Source organism: Chelonoidis abingdonii, chromosome 11, assembly GCF_003597395.2.
Source record: "Chelonoidis abingdonii isolate Lonesome George chromosome 11, CheloAbing_2.0, whole genome shotgun sequence".
Lineage (NCBI taxonomy): Eukaryota > Metazoa > Chordata > Testudines > Testudinidae > Chelonoidis > Chelonoidis abingdonii.
The window spans coordinates 21,830,776-21,841,284 of NC_133779.1; positions in this window are offsets into that span (position 1 = coordinate 21,830,776).

Sequence of the window (10,509 nt, forward strand, 5' to 3'; positions counted from 1 at the left end):
TGGGCTTTGGGAGGCAGTTGGGGTTTGGGGTCAGGGTTGGGCAGGAGGGGGCTGTGGGGGATGGGATCTGGGAGGCAGATGGGGTTTGGGGTCTGGGTGGGGCAGAAGGACGGGGTGAGGGGACGGACTCTGGGAGGGAGTTGGGGTGCAGGGTCAGGGTGGGGCAGGAGGAGAGGGTGAGGGGACGGGTTCTGGGAGGCAGTTGGGGTTTGGGGTCAGGGTGGGGCAGGAGGAGGGGTGAGGGGTGGGACTCTGGGAGGGAGTTGGGGTTTGGGGTCAGGGTGGGGCAGGAGGAGGGTGTGGGGGTCAGGCTCTGGGAGGGAGTTGGGGTTTGGGGTCTGAGTAGGGCAGGAGGAGGGGGTGAGGGGATGGGCTCTGGGAGGGAGACACCCCGGACTCCCCTTCTTCCAGTGCCCCCACGGAGCCTGCCAGCTTCCAGCCCCCCCCGACACCCCCCTTCATGCCCCTCCTGCTTCCATTTGTCTCCCTTCCCCAGGCCAAAGGTGTCACCTAGTCCCACCCCCATCCTGGCTCTCAGTTTACGCCCATGCAAACAGCCGGGCAGCTTCACCTGCCCCAGGGCCTCGGCAAAACCACCCCCCCAATTCCCACCCCCGCAGTGTTGGTGCAACACACAGGGAAACTGAGGCACACCCCGTATTCCTCTAGGGCAGTCAGACTCACAAGCAACATAAGGTGACTCAAACCCAACTGGCAGGGCCAGGGAGGGGGAGTTTGGGGTGCAGACAGGCAGCCCCCGGCTGGGGCCAGAGAGGAGGACCCACCAGCAACAGCGAGCTCCAGGGGAGGGCCCCCCCTTTTCTCCTTGGCAGCACACGCGTGGCCTCCTCCCCGCCTGTGCCCCTCACCGTAGCCTCTCGCCGTTCACATCGGCGTCTGCCGCGCAGGGCTCAAGGTTCGTCCGGGTGGGTTTGGCCCGGACTGCACGGCCTAGCGGGGGAGGAAAGTCTAGGCTGGGGGCAGCGTCGGGGGACGGGGCGTTCGCAGCGTCAGAGAAAAGGCTCCGGAGTCCTGGTTCCTTTTCAAAAAACCGAACCTGGACGCTGGCGACCGAGAACAGCGGTGATTCGGGCGGGTGAGCGGTTGGCTTGTAGCAACCGGCTCGATTCTCCGGGAGAAGCGACCGCCCGGTGAGCGCTTCAGCCCCCCCAGACAAGGGTCTCACCCGCGGTCCAGAATGGGGTCCTTGGGGCACGGCTGGGCTGCGATATCCCCATCTGGACTGGACGCGGAGGGGCTGGGAGCCAGGGCTCCTGGGTTCTCTCCCCGGCTCTGGGAGGGGAGTGGGGGCTGGTGGTTAGAGCAGGGGGGGCTGGGAGCCAGGACTCCTGGGTTCTTTCCCCAGCTCTGGGAGGGGAGTGGGGGCTGGTGGTTAGAGCAGGGGGGGCTGGGAGCCAGGACTCTTGGGTTCTCTCCCTGGCTCTGGGAGGGGAGTGGGAGCTGGTGGGTTAGAGCGGGGGGCTGGGAGCCAGGACTCCTGGGTTCTCTCCCAGCTCTGGGAGGGGAGTGGGGGCTCGGAGCCAGGACTCCTGGGTTCTCTCCCAGCTCTGGGAGGGGAGTAGGGGCTGGTGGTTAGAGCAGGGAGTCTAGGTGCCAGGACTCCTGAGTTACACATTCACTTCTGCCCCAGTGTTTGTTCAACACACCGCAGGCTAGTTTCCACCTGCCAATTTTCACTGTCAGCCAAGGCCAAAGCCTCGGAAGAAGTGGAAGATGAGCGCTGGGGCAGCCCGGATCCTGCTGACTGGGGTTTTTTTGGCTCCTTCACGACATGAAACTCAACAGAGAGTAGACCTGCAGGCCGACCCCCCCCGGCCCAGCCGCTTCGTGGAAGCTGCCCGACGGGACCATCACCTTCCGCTTGGGATTCGCCACCTTCAGGCCGAGTTGCCCCAGTTGCCAGTACGGTGCCAGGAGCTGATCCCAGGGGACGGGGTTTTGCACGGCCCGGGCCCGCCCCGCTGCTCTGGCCAGCTGAAATCCCACCCAGCGTCAGCGCCCAGAACGGCCACCACACCGCACGTGGGCCGGCCCGGGGGTGCTGGGGGGCCTCACCCGGTCGAGCCCGTCTTCCTCGTGGAGTGGTTCCCCCCGAGCCCAGGACCAATGGCTCTGCCGGGCTGGGAGAGCGGCTTCTACGGGGAGTGTGCTGTGGGATTTCACTAGAGAGCCAACACTCAATCTGGTTGCCAAGGAGCGCTGCTTCCTGCGCTGTGGGTGGGGCGGCGCTGCGGGCAGGCGCTTTCTCTTCAAAGATGACCGGACGCTGGGTCCTCGCCCAGCTCCTTGAGAGGAGGAGTGAGGGCCTGGGTTAGGCCAGGGGGGGCTGGGCTCCGACCGGTCCTCGCCCCGCTCGGCGAGGGAGGAAAGCTGGTCGTAGTTAGAGCAGGGCTGGAGCCAGGACTCCTGGGTTCTCTCCCCGGCTCTGGGAAGGGAGTGGGCTGGTGGTTAAGAGCGTGGACGGGAGCTGGAGCCAGGACATCCTGTGTCTCCCCTGGCTCTGGCGAGGCCATCTGGCCCCAGACTGCACCCCATCCAGCGTCTTTTCCCTCCCAGGGACGACGACGGTTATGTGAACCCCCGCCGCTGGTGCTACCTGCGCCAGCGCACCCAACGCCCGATGCTCATCCTGGGCAAAAAAACCATCCAGCGTCATTTCGGCCGTAATGAGAACCACGAAAATATGCGTCTCCTTGCCCTTTCCCTCAACAACGTACCCCGACTTCCCCTCCGGGGGCGGCTCCTATGCCAGGCCAGTGTCCCACCTGCCCGGCCTCACGAGCGCATCCCCGGTCTTCCCGCTGACCGATCTCTACTTCGGTCTGGCGCGGCCGCCGGGTCGCGTACCGGCAGGCTGAGGCGACCGATTTGGTTTTTTGCGATGAAGCGACGGCTGTGTCTGTCACGGGGAGGCCGTGTTGGTCACGGGGTGTCGCTGGCATCAGGGAGAGGTTGTGTGGGTTTGTACAAAGGAACAGTTGCACGGGACGGGGCCTCTCTCTAGGGGGTCAGGGAATGGGGCAGGGTCTGTCCGCCTTAAGTCAGAGATCTCTGATTAACTATCTCTATAAATTTATACATTGGCACTGAGTTATTTGAGTTTCAAGTCTTCTTATAAAAAGCAAGAGAATCCGCGGCATTATAGACTAACAGACTTTTGGAGCGTGAGCTTTCATGGTGAATACCTACCCCGAAATAATACCTACGCCTGTGAATTTCCATACCTGCGTCTGACGAAGTGGTATTCACCCGAAAGCTCACGTCCAAAACGTCCTTGTATCTATAAGGTGCCGCAGGCATTCTCTGCCTGCTTTTACAGATCAGACTAACACGCTCTCTCTGATACTTCTATATTAGTATCTTTAATGACATTGCATCTTCATGATGCTGTATTTTTGTATTTCATAATTGCATTGTGCTCTCTCATACACATCTTCGTATTAGAAATTGGTTAGGAAACTTTGTATCATTAAGTAAGCCTAAGGACATATATAGTACAGTGAGAACATGTGCGCTTTTTGTAGGAGTAGAATAAATCGATCCCCGCCGCGCACTCGTCTCCTTTGGGACATTACAGTTGCCCCATTGAAACCTTGATAAATGGGAGCGTGTGCATGAAGTGAAAGTCTGCCAACAGTCTGCGTTGAAACATCCACCTGAGGCTCCAGAAGCTAAACAGTCTTTTTCAAGAGGGACAAATATTGCAGGGAAGCCCAGAGCATAAGATGCATATTAGATCACTATTGACTTGCGTGGCAAGTTGGCGCATAATAAGAAGGCAGACATATTCGATGACCTAACTGATGGAACAGAGAAGTGTCCTAGAGGCCACCTGGGTTGTCTTCTAGAAAAAACGACCCTCTCATTTGACGCACTATCAGTTCGGGCACCACCGACAATCCAGAACAGGCACGCCACCTAGAGCATCGCGAACTATGCCCATGATTACTTGAAGATGGGTGCGTGGGATTCTGCGGCTTAAGAGTGAAGCTGACTATATCTAAACCCTACCAGGGTGATGCTATAGCAGAAGGACCGATCACTGCTTGTCTTGTCCTACCTACGTGAATAAAATCGATCCGAGATCTCGGCACTAAGACAGCCCCGTCCCAGGCGTCCCCCATTTCCTAATCCACCTGGCCAGATGCTACCGAAGGTAAGGAATCAACTAGTTGTGTAAACACAGCCAACAGAAGGGAGTTGTGGTTTTGTTGTCTGAAAGTGATCGTGAAGTGTGTTCGAGAATGCTAATAGCGTACAATAATGACTGCAAATATGATAAGTAGTAAGATAAATATAATAACTAAAAGTCGACTGTCATTTGGCAGGTCTGCCTGTCCTAAATAGATAACGCTTGAAAGATAGCAAATTATCACGACCGGGATACGCGATGCTTTAGTTGTGAGTACAAGCAATCTGTCATAACCGACGGCCGCGAAGGTCCCATCGCCGGAACCTAGGCAGGACTGGATGGCCTTTTAGGGGGGAGGCGTAGAGGAGAAAATGCGCGGGTCCGGGGAAGGCGGCAGTTCGTTTTCCTGGCTCCGAGGAGTGGAACTAGCCAGCTATACAGTGTGAGACAGGGGGGTGTGGGGCTTTGCCGAGACGCGAAGGGTCAACTACAATGGGGATCCTAGGTGGCAGGGGTCGGTCTGAGTGGGGCACAACCGATCAACACACTATCGATGGGGTGCCCAGATTGATACAGTCGGGGCTTCACGGGACCAGGCGGACATGGACAGGTAGCACTCGCTGATAGACCTTGTGGAGTACGCCTATGAGCGCTTTCCACCATGAGGCAAGGAGAATCCGTCAGCACTGGGGCAAGAGGTCATAATAACACAAGTGACTGCCCCTACTCCAGCCCACAAGATATAATACTCAGAGTGTTCATCAAGTTACGCTATTCCCCTACAAGACGCACATGACTCAATAAGCGCTCTACCGATGTTACAACGAGCGGCAAGGCTCTTACGCAGCCAAGTCTACCTCTGCCGCTGCCCATCTCTTCCCCTAGCCTCGGGTGCCACCCGCTTGTACTACGCCGCACAGCGCGTTAGAATGGCGGCGCCAACCTCGCGGGTTGCACTGTCCTAGCGCGAACCTGGTCCTTGTGGTTGTAGTTTCGAGGAATTCTTCACTTCCCAGCTCGCATCTCTTTCGCCCTGTAAAATTGAATCGATTTGGCAAACCACAAATTAGCAGTTCCCCTGCCTCCTTCCCATCCGCTCCGGCTGCAATTGGTTACTGCACAACACTCTGCTGATGGAATTTCACTCGCGTCATTCGATCGTGTTATTTCTGACACACAAAAGGTGCAGGGATTGAAACAGGCTGGCAGAATGTTACTTTTTGGGGCGCGGAATTCCCCCGGGCCGGTAAATTTGCGGGCATGTTGCGTTTTCTTCACACTCAAGGTCAGCACACTGTCCATTGGGTCTTTGAATACTGTTTGAGTATTGGGCAGCATACACAAGTTCTAGGTTCCAGATCCCTCTCGGGCGTTTTAGCCTCTGCTCTCTTTACAAGATTGGGCAAACACCCCGGGGGTTGGGTCTTCAAGAACACCACCTTGAAACGCGCCCACGCTAAATACGATGCCGGAGCGCCCTGAAACTTTGTTTTCGGTGCAGCCTGGGTTTCTCTTGTACCCGCCTGCCTGGTCTTGACGCCACACGCCGGGTCGGTCCCGGCTACAATCCAAGCCCCAGGTCGACCCACATCCCCACAAGCTGCGGAACTCCAGCAGGTGCTCCTGTCTCCAGCCTGGACCCCCAGGCTCCAATGGTCCGAACCACCCAATCAATCTGCTTTACTCGTATAAACCTTGCACAGGGGACTGCGACCAGGTGACTCTGGCTCAGGAAGCGAGACAAAGGCCCAGCCCAGACTCTGCAAATCCAACTCCCCCCAGACCCCTGTCCTCACTCCCTCCTCCTGTCAGCCAACCCCCACCCAATCACTCCAGAGCTGCCCCAAACCCCCTCCTGCCCCACCGGGAAGCGCGATCCGACCCCCGCCCCCCGCCCCACCCGCAACTCCCCTCCAAGAGCCACCCCGCCCCCACCACGGGGCGGCCCGCCTGCTTCTGGGGCCCGCTGGGCAGCCCAGCAGCCCTCGCCAGGCACCGGGGCAAACGCGCGGGTCCGTCCTCGAGTAGGGCTGAACCAAGGGCACGAGGGAGGCCTCGCCCTCTTCGTGGTTTTCCTTCGGCCTGCGCCGGTTCGAGCGCTGTCCTGAACCCGGTATCTCTACAAGCCCCAGCACGGCCCTGCGGCGGTACCGTCACATCTGCCGCTCACGCGTAGAAGTGTCCGTCCGCCGCCGCCGGCGAGAGGGTCACCCTCCTCCTCTCCGGCCGCGTCCTCCCACGGTACACAGGAAGCCACTCAGCCACGCGCGACGCCAACGTACCCGTCCCGATGAGGCCTCGAGTGGCGCACCAAGTTCGTGCCAGCTTGTCGGTGGTTGCTAACAAGGGTGGATGTGAGACAACAGCGCGAGAATCGCAGTGAGAAGACTTGGCAGCGCTTGGCTCACTCCCTCTTGCGAAGCTGACGGAGTTTCCCTCCCACCACAAGAGACGCCCCGGTGCGGTAGAAGAAACCACGGGCAGTACACTGGATCGTCGGTGCGCGCCCCCGTCCTCACAATAACTATCCAATGCGCACTCGATACGCGGCCCTCATCAGGCTCGTGCGGCACGCGGATACACCCGATCGGGTTCGGAGTTCTGCCCCGTTGCTGGACATACCTCCGGCATCCAGCGTGGGCTTTCAAGACAATTTGGGAGCCTGGAGCTCACCCGTGGACGTGAATCCATTCCTCCTCGCCGGGTGGGACCATGCGTGCAATTGTCGTGCTCTACTGGAAGGCGTTTGGACCCTCCCGAGCGAACTGGCTTCCCTTTTGGGACCGCCTGAGAGGGAGCACGCAGACCGTTGGCAAGCCGCTGGCGCTTCGGGCCTCTGAGCAACGCCGAGTGGTCGAGGGACGTGCCAGGCGGTCTTGCGCTCGCTGACGAGGAATATGTAAGGTCGAATCATCCCTCCAGTGCACCACGCCACAAGGGTGCCCCGGACGTCCGCTCGCGGCAGACTTTACCGCGGCACACTCGCGTCAATGCGGGCGCTGCCGGAGAGCTTCAAACCTAGAAACGACCCGGGCGTCTCTTCTGTAACCATTCTTCCTGCCGCCGTTTGCGCAGGGAGGAGCGCGAGAAACGCCGCCGAGGCCGTCCGGGTACTCGGTTGTAGGACAGGGAGGCAAGAGGAGGATGTTGGGGGCAATCATCTCAACTGAGGGGGGCAGCGTACACGCCGGGGGGTTGTCTCGTTGGGACGGAACCGCTGACGAGACCGCCCTCGGGTTTCCTCGGGGAGCCCCGGTCAAGCCCTGGGCAAGAGGGGAGGTGGCGAATGCGAGGGTAGTCTCAGCAGGCCAGGGGGGGGTGCACACGAGCCTGAGCGCGGGGATCGCCGTCCTGGGTCCTACGCCCGGCTCGTATGCTCCTGCGGAGGGTGCGGAGCGGTGGGAGCCTGGGGGGTGGGTCCAGGGGAGTCCGGGTTGGCGAGGGGCGTCGGGCTCTCTGGGAGGCGCCAGTGCAATCGGTGTTGAACTGGCGCATCCTCCTCTCCTGCTCTGGGCAGAGCGAGAGGGGCTCGGGGATCCGGTGCAGCCGCATTATCACTGGGTCTCCCGGACTGGAGGCTCAGGACCTACGTGCCCACAGATTTGGGCCGGTGTTGTTACCAACTTCCACCAACCTTGATGGGTCGAGTGCTAGCTCCCCCCTCCGACGGCTGTGGGTCCTGTATATTGGTTTTCACTTGTATTTGGTCGAGACCTGGAGGGAGGATCGCATAGACGATCAAGCCAAAGAGGGCTAGCTGTGTCTGTTTCCTGCCTCGGACAGGCAGTGCGGCTGGTGCATCGGTGAACAGCGGGAGACGTGTTCGTTCGCTGGATTTCTGTTATACAAACACATGGTCATACAGTGCACAAGGGCCCAAAGGCGGACACCACCAGCCAGCCACTGGCTCCCGGTGGAAGACTAGCCGATGGGACTCACCTTCCCGCGGTCGGATTACGGCCGCCTCCGCAGCGCCGAGTTCCCCCCAGCTGCAGAGCCCCTCAGTGCCCGGGAGCTGATCCCAGGGGTACGGGTTCCTGCACCCGGCGCCCGGGGCCCCAGACCCCCTGTCGGCGTCTCGCCGTATCCACTACGACCTCCGCGCCAGACCCGCGGCCATCGCTCCGTCCCCCAACGTGCGCGCCCTCGCGCCAACCCCAGGGGATGCCTGCGGGCGGCTACCTCCGTTGCGTCCCGGACGCTCGTCCTCGTGGGTGTCCCCAGGGCTACCACACAGCCCCCGAGCAATTGCCCCTGCGGAGCGAGGGAACGCATCCGCGAGGAATTTGCCGGGAGGACGTGGCTGGGCAGTGGGGAGAATTTCCACCCCCCGAGAAGCCCACCTGACCAACCCATGGCCGTCGCTCAAGGCAGCGGCTTAGGCTATGGTGGCTCACCGTGGGCGCCTAGGTGGGGTGCGCGCGCGGGCAGCCGCACGGCGGTTCCCGACTTTCGCGGGTAGAGACCTATTGGCTTCAAAGGTGATGGGCCTCGAACGCGTACGCCACTCGGGGCGGGCTGCTTTCGCCGCCAGAAACGAGCGCTGCTGGAGGGGAGGCTAACAAGACGCCAACACGTGCGCGCTTAGAGCAGGGGGGGCTTGGGGGCCTATGGACCCTGGGTTCTCTCCCCAGCTCTGGGAGGTGAGGAGTGGGTATAAACGTAGCAGTGAGCCGGGAACCAGAACTCTGGTTTCTCTCCGCACGGCGCTCATGGAGAGGATGAGTAACTCGGGGCTGGTGGGCTGGTTTTTACATCGGCTCAGCGGGAGAGCGCGTCTCGAGGAGGCCTAGGAGCGTTTTTGAAAAGGACAGGGTTCGACTCGGGCGTCCTCCTTTGTTCTAGCTCTAAGCGAGGGGCGAGAAAATGGCAGCGCACGTGCCCTCCGCGACGTCCGCTGGGGCGAGCGGAGCGGCTAACGCTGGGAAGCCAGGACTCCTGGGGTTCGCTCCCTTCGCGCTCTCTGCGCGAGAGGAGGATGAGAGGCTGGGTTGGGGCGTTTACGGAACGAGGGGTAGCCACTGGGAAGCCGCGCGCGTAGGCTTGCCCAGCCACAACGGCCTGGGCCCTCTCAGTTCATCGGTTTCCCTCCTTCCGGAGGGTGGATCACAGCGATGCGAGGCAGGCAGCAGAGACGGGTGTGAGGAGCAGGGAGGAGCTAGCCTTGTAAAGGGAAGGAAAGATGGTGGCTGCAGGCGTGTGTTGCCATAAGCGACAAGTGACCGAAGAGCAATTAGAAAGCGAGGGGGTGTAACCTCTCAGCTCACTGAGCACAGAAACCGCTCGTTGCTTCTGTCAGACTGTATGGTGGGGAGTCGGAGCAGAGAGCGATTGGTATGCAAGCAGAGACCCAGCGTTGAGAGTCGGAGAGAGAGGATTGGTGTGGGGAGCAGAGAACAGTTCGTTTGAGGAGGTGGAGGCAGAGAGGATTGGTCGATGGAGCAGAGACCACAGCTCCCACCCCTCTCTTGCACTAAAGCAGTCGCGGAGCCACAGTAGAGGGATGGGTGAGTCGTGTTCTGTGAGCCAATCGATGAGAACAGTTTGGAGGGTTGGGCAGAGAGGATTGGGTGTGGAGCAGAGAACAGTTTGAAGCCAGTCGGAGCAGAGAGGAGTTGGGTGTGAAGCCATGAGAAACAGTTTGAAGCAGTCGGAGCAAGAGGATTGGGGTGTGGACAGAGAAAGGTTGGAGCAGTCCGGAAGGCAGAGAGCGCATTGGTGTGGGCAAGACAGTGTTGATGGACAGTTGGAGCAGCGAGGAGGTGGGCGTGAGCAGAAGAACAGTGTTGGGAGAGCGGGGAGCAGAGAGGATGGGTGTGGAGCAGAGAAAACGAGTTTGACGCAGTTCGGGAGCAGTAGAGGATTGGTGTGGAGCAGAGAAGAGTCCTGACGAGTCGGAGCAAGAGGATTGGTTGTGAGCAGAGTAAAGTTTGGAGCAGTCGGAGCAGAGAGGCGATTGGTGTGGAGCAGAGAACAGTTTGGGAGCAGTCGGAGCAGAAGATGGGAATTTGGTGTGGAGCCAGAGATAGTTTGAATGGAAGTTGGAGCAGAGAGGATTGGGCGTGGAGCAGAGAAATCAGTTTGGAGAGCTTGGGCAGAGAGGGATTCGGTTCGTGGAGCCGAAGAAATGTTTGGAAGAGTCGGAGCAGAGAAGGATTGGTGTGGGGGCAGCAGAGACAATAACCAAAAAAGTTTGAAGCATGCTTCGGCGGGGTAGAGTTTGAAGCAGTCGGAGCGCAGGGAAGATTTGGGTGGAGCAGTAGAGACAAGTCCTAGGTGAAAGGGTCTCGGGCCGGTGTGGTGGTAGCAGGAGAGGATAGATGTGAGGTTGGGTGGGGTGGGAGAGTCAGAGGATA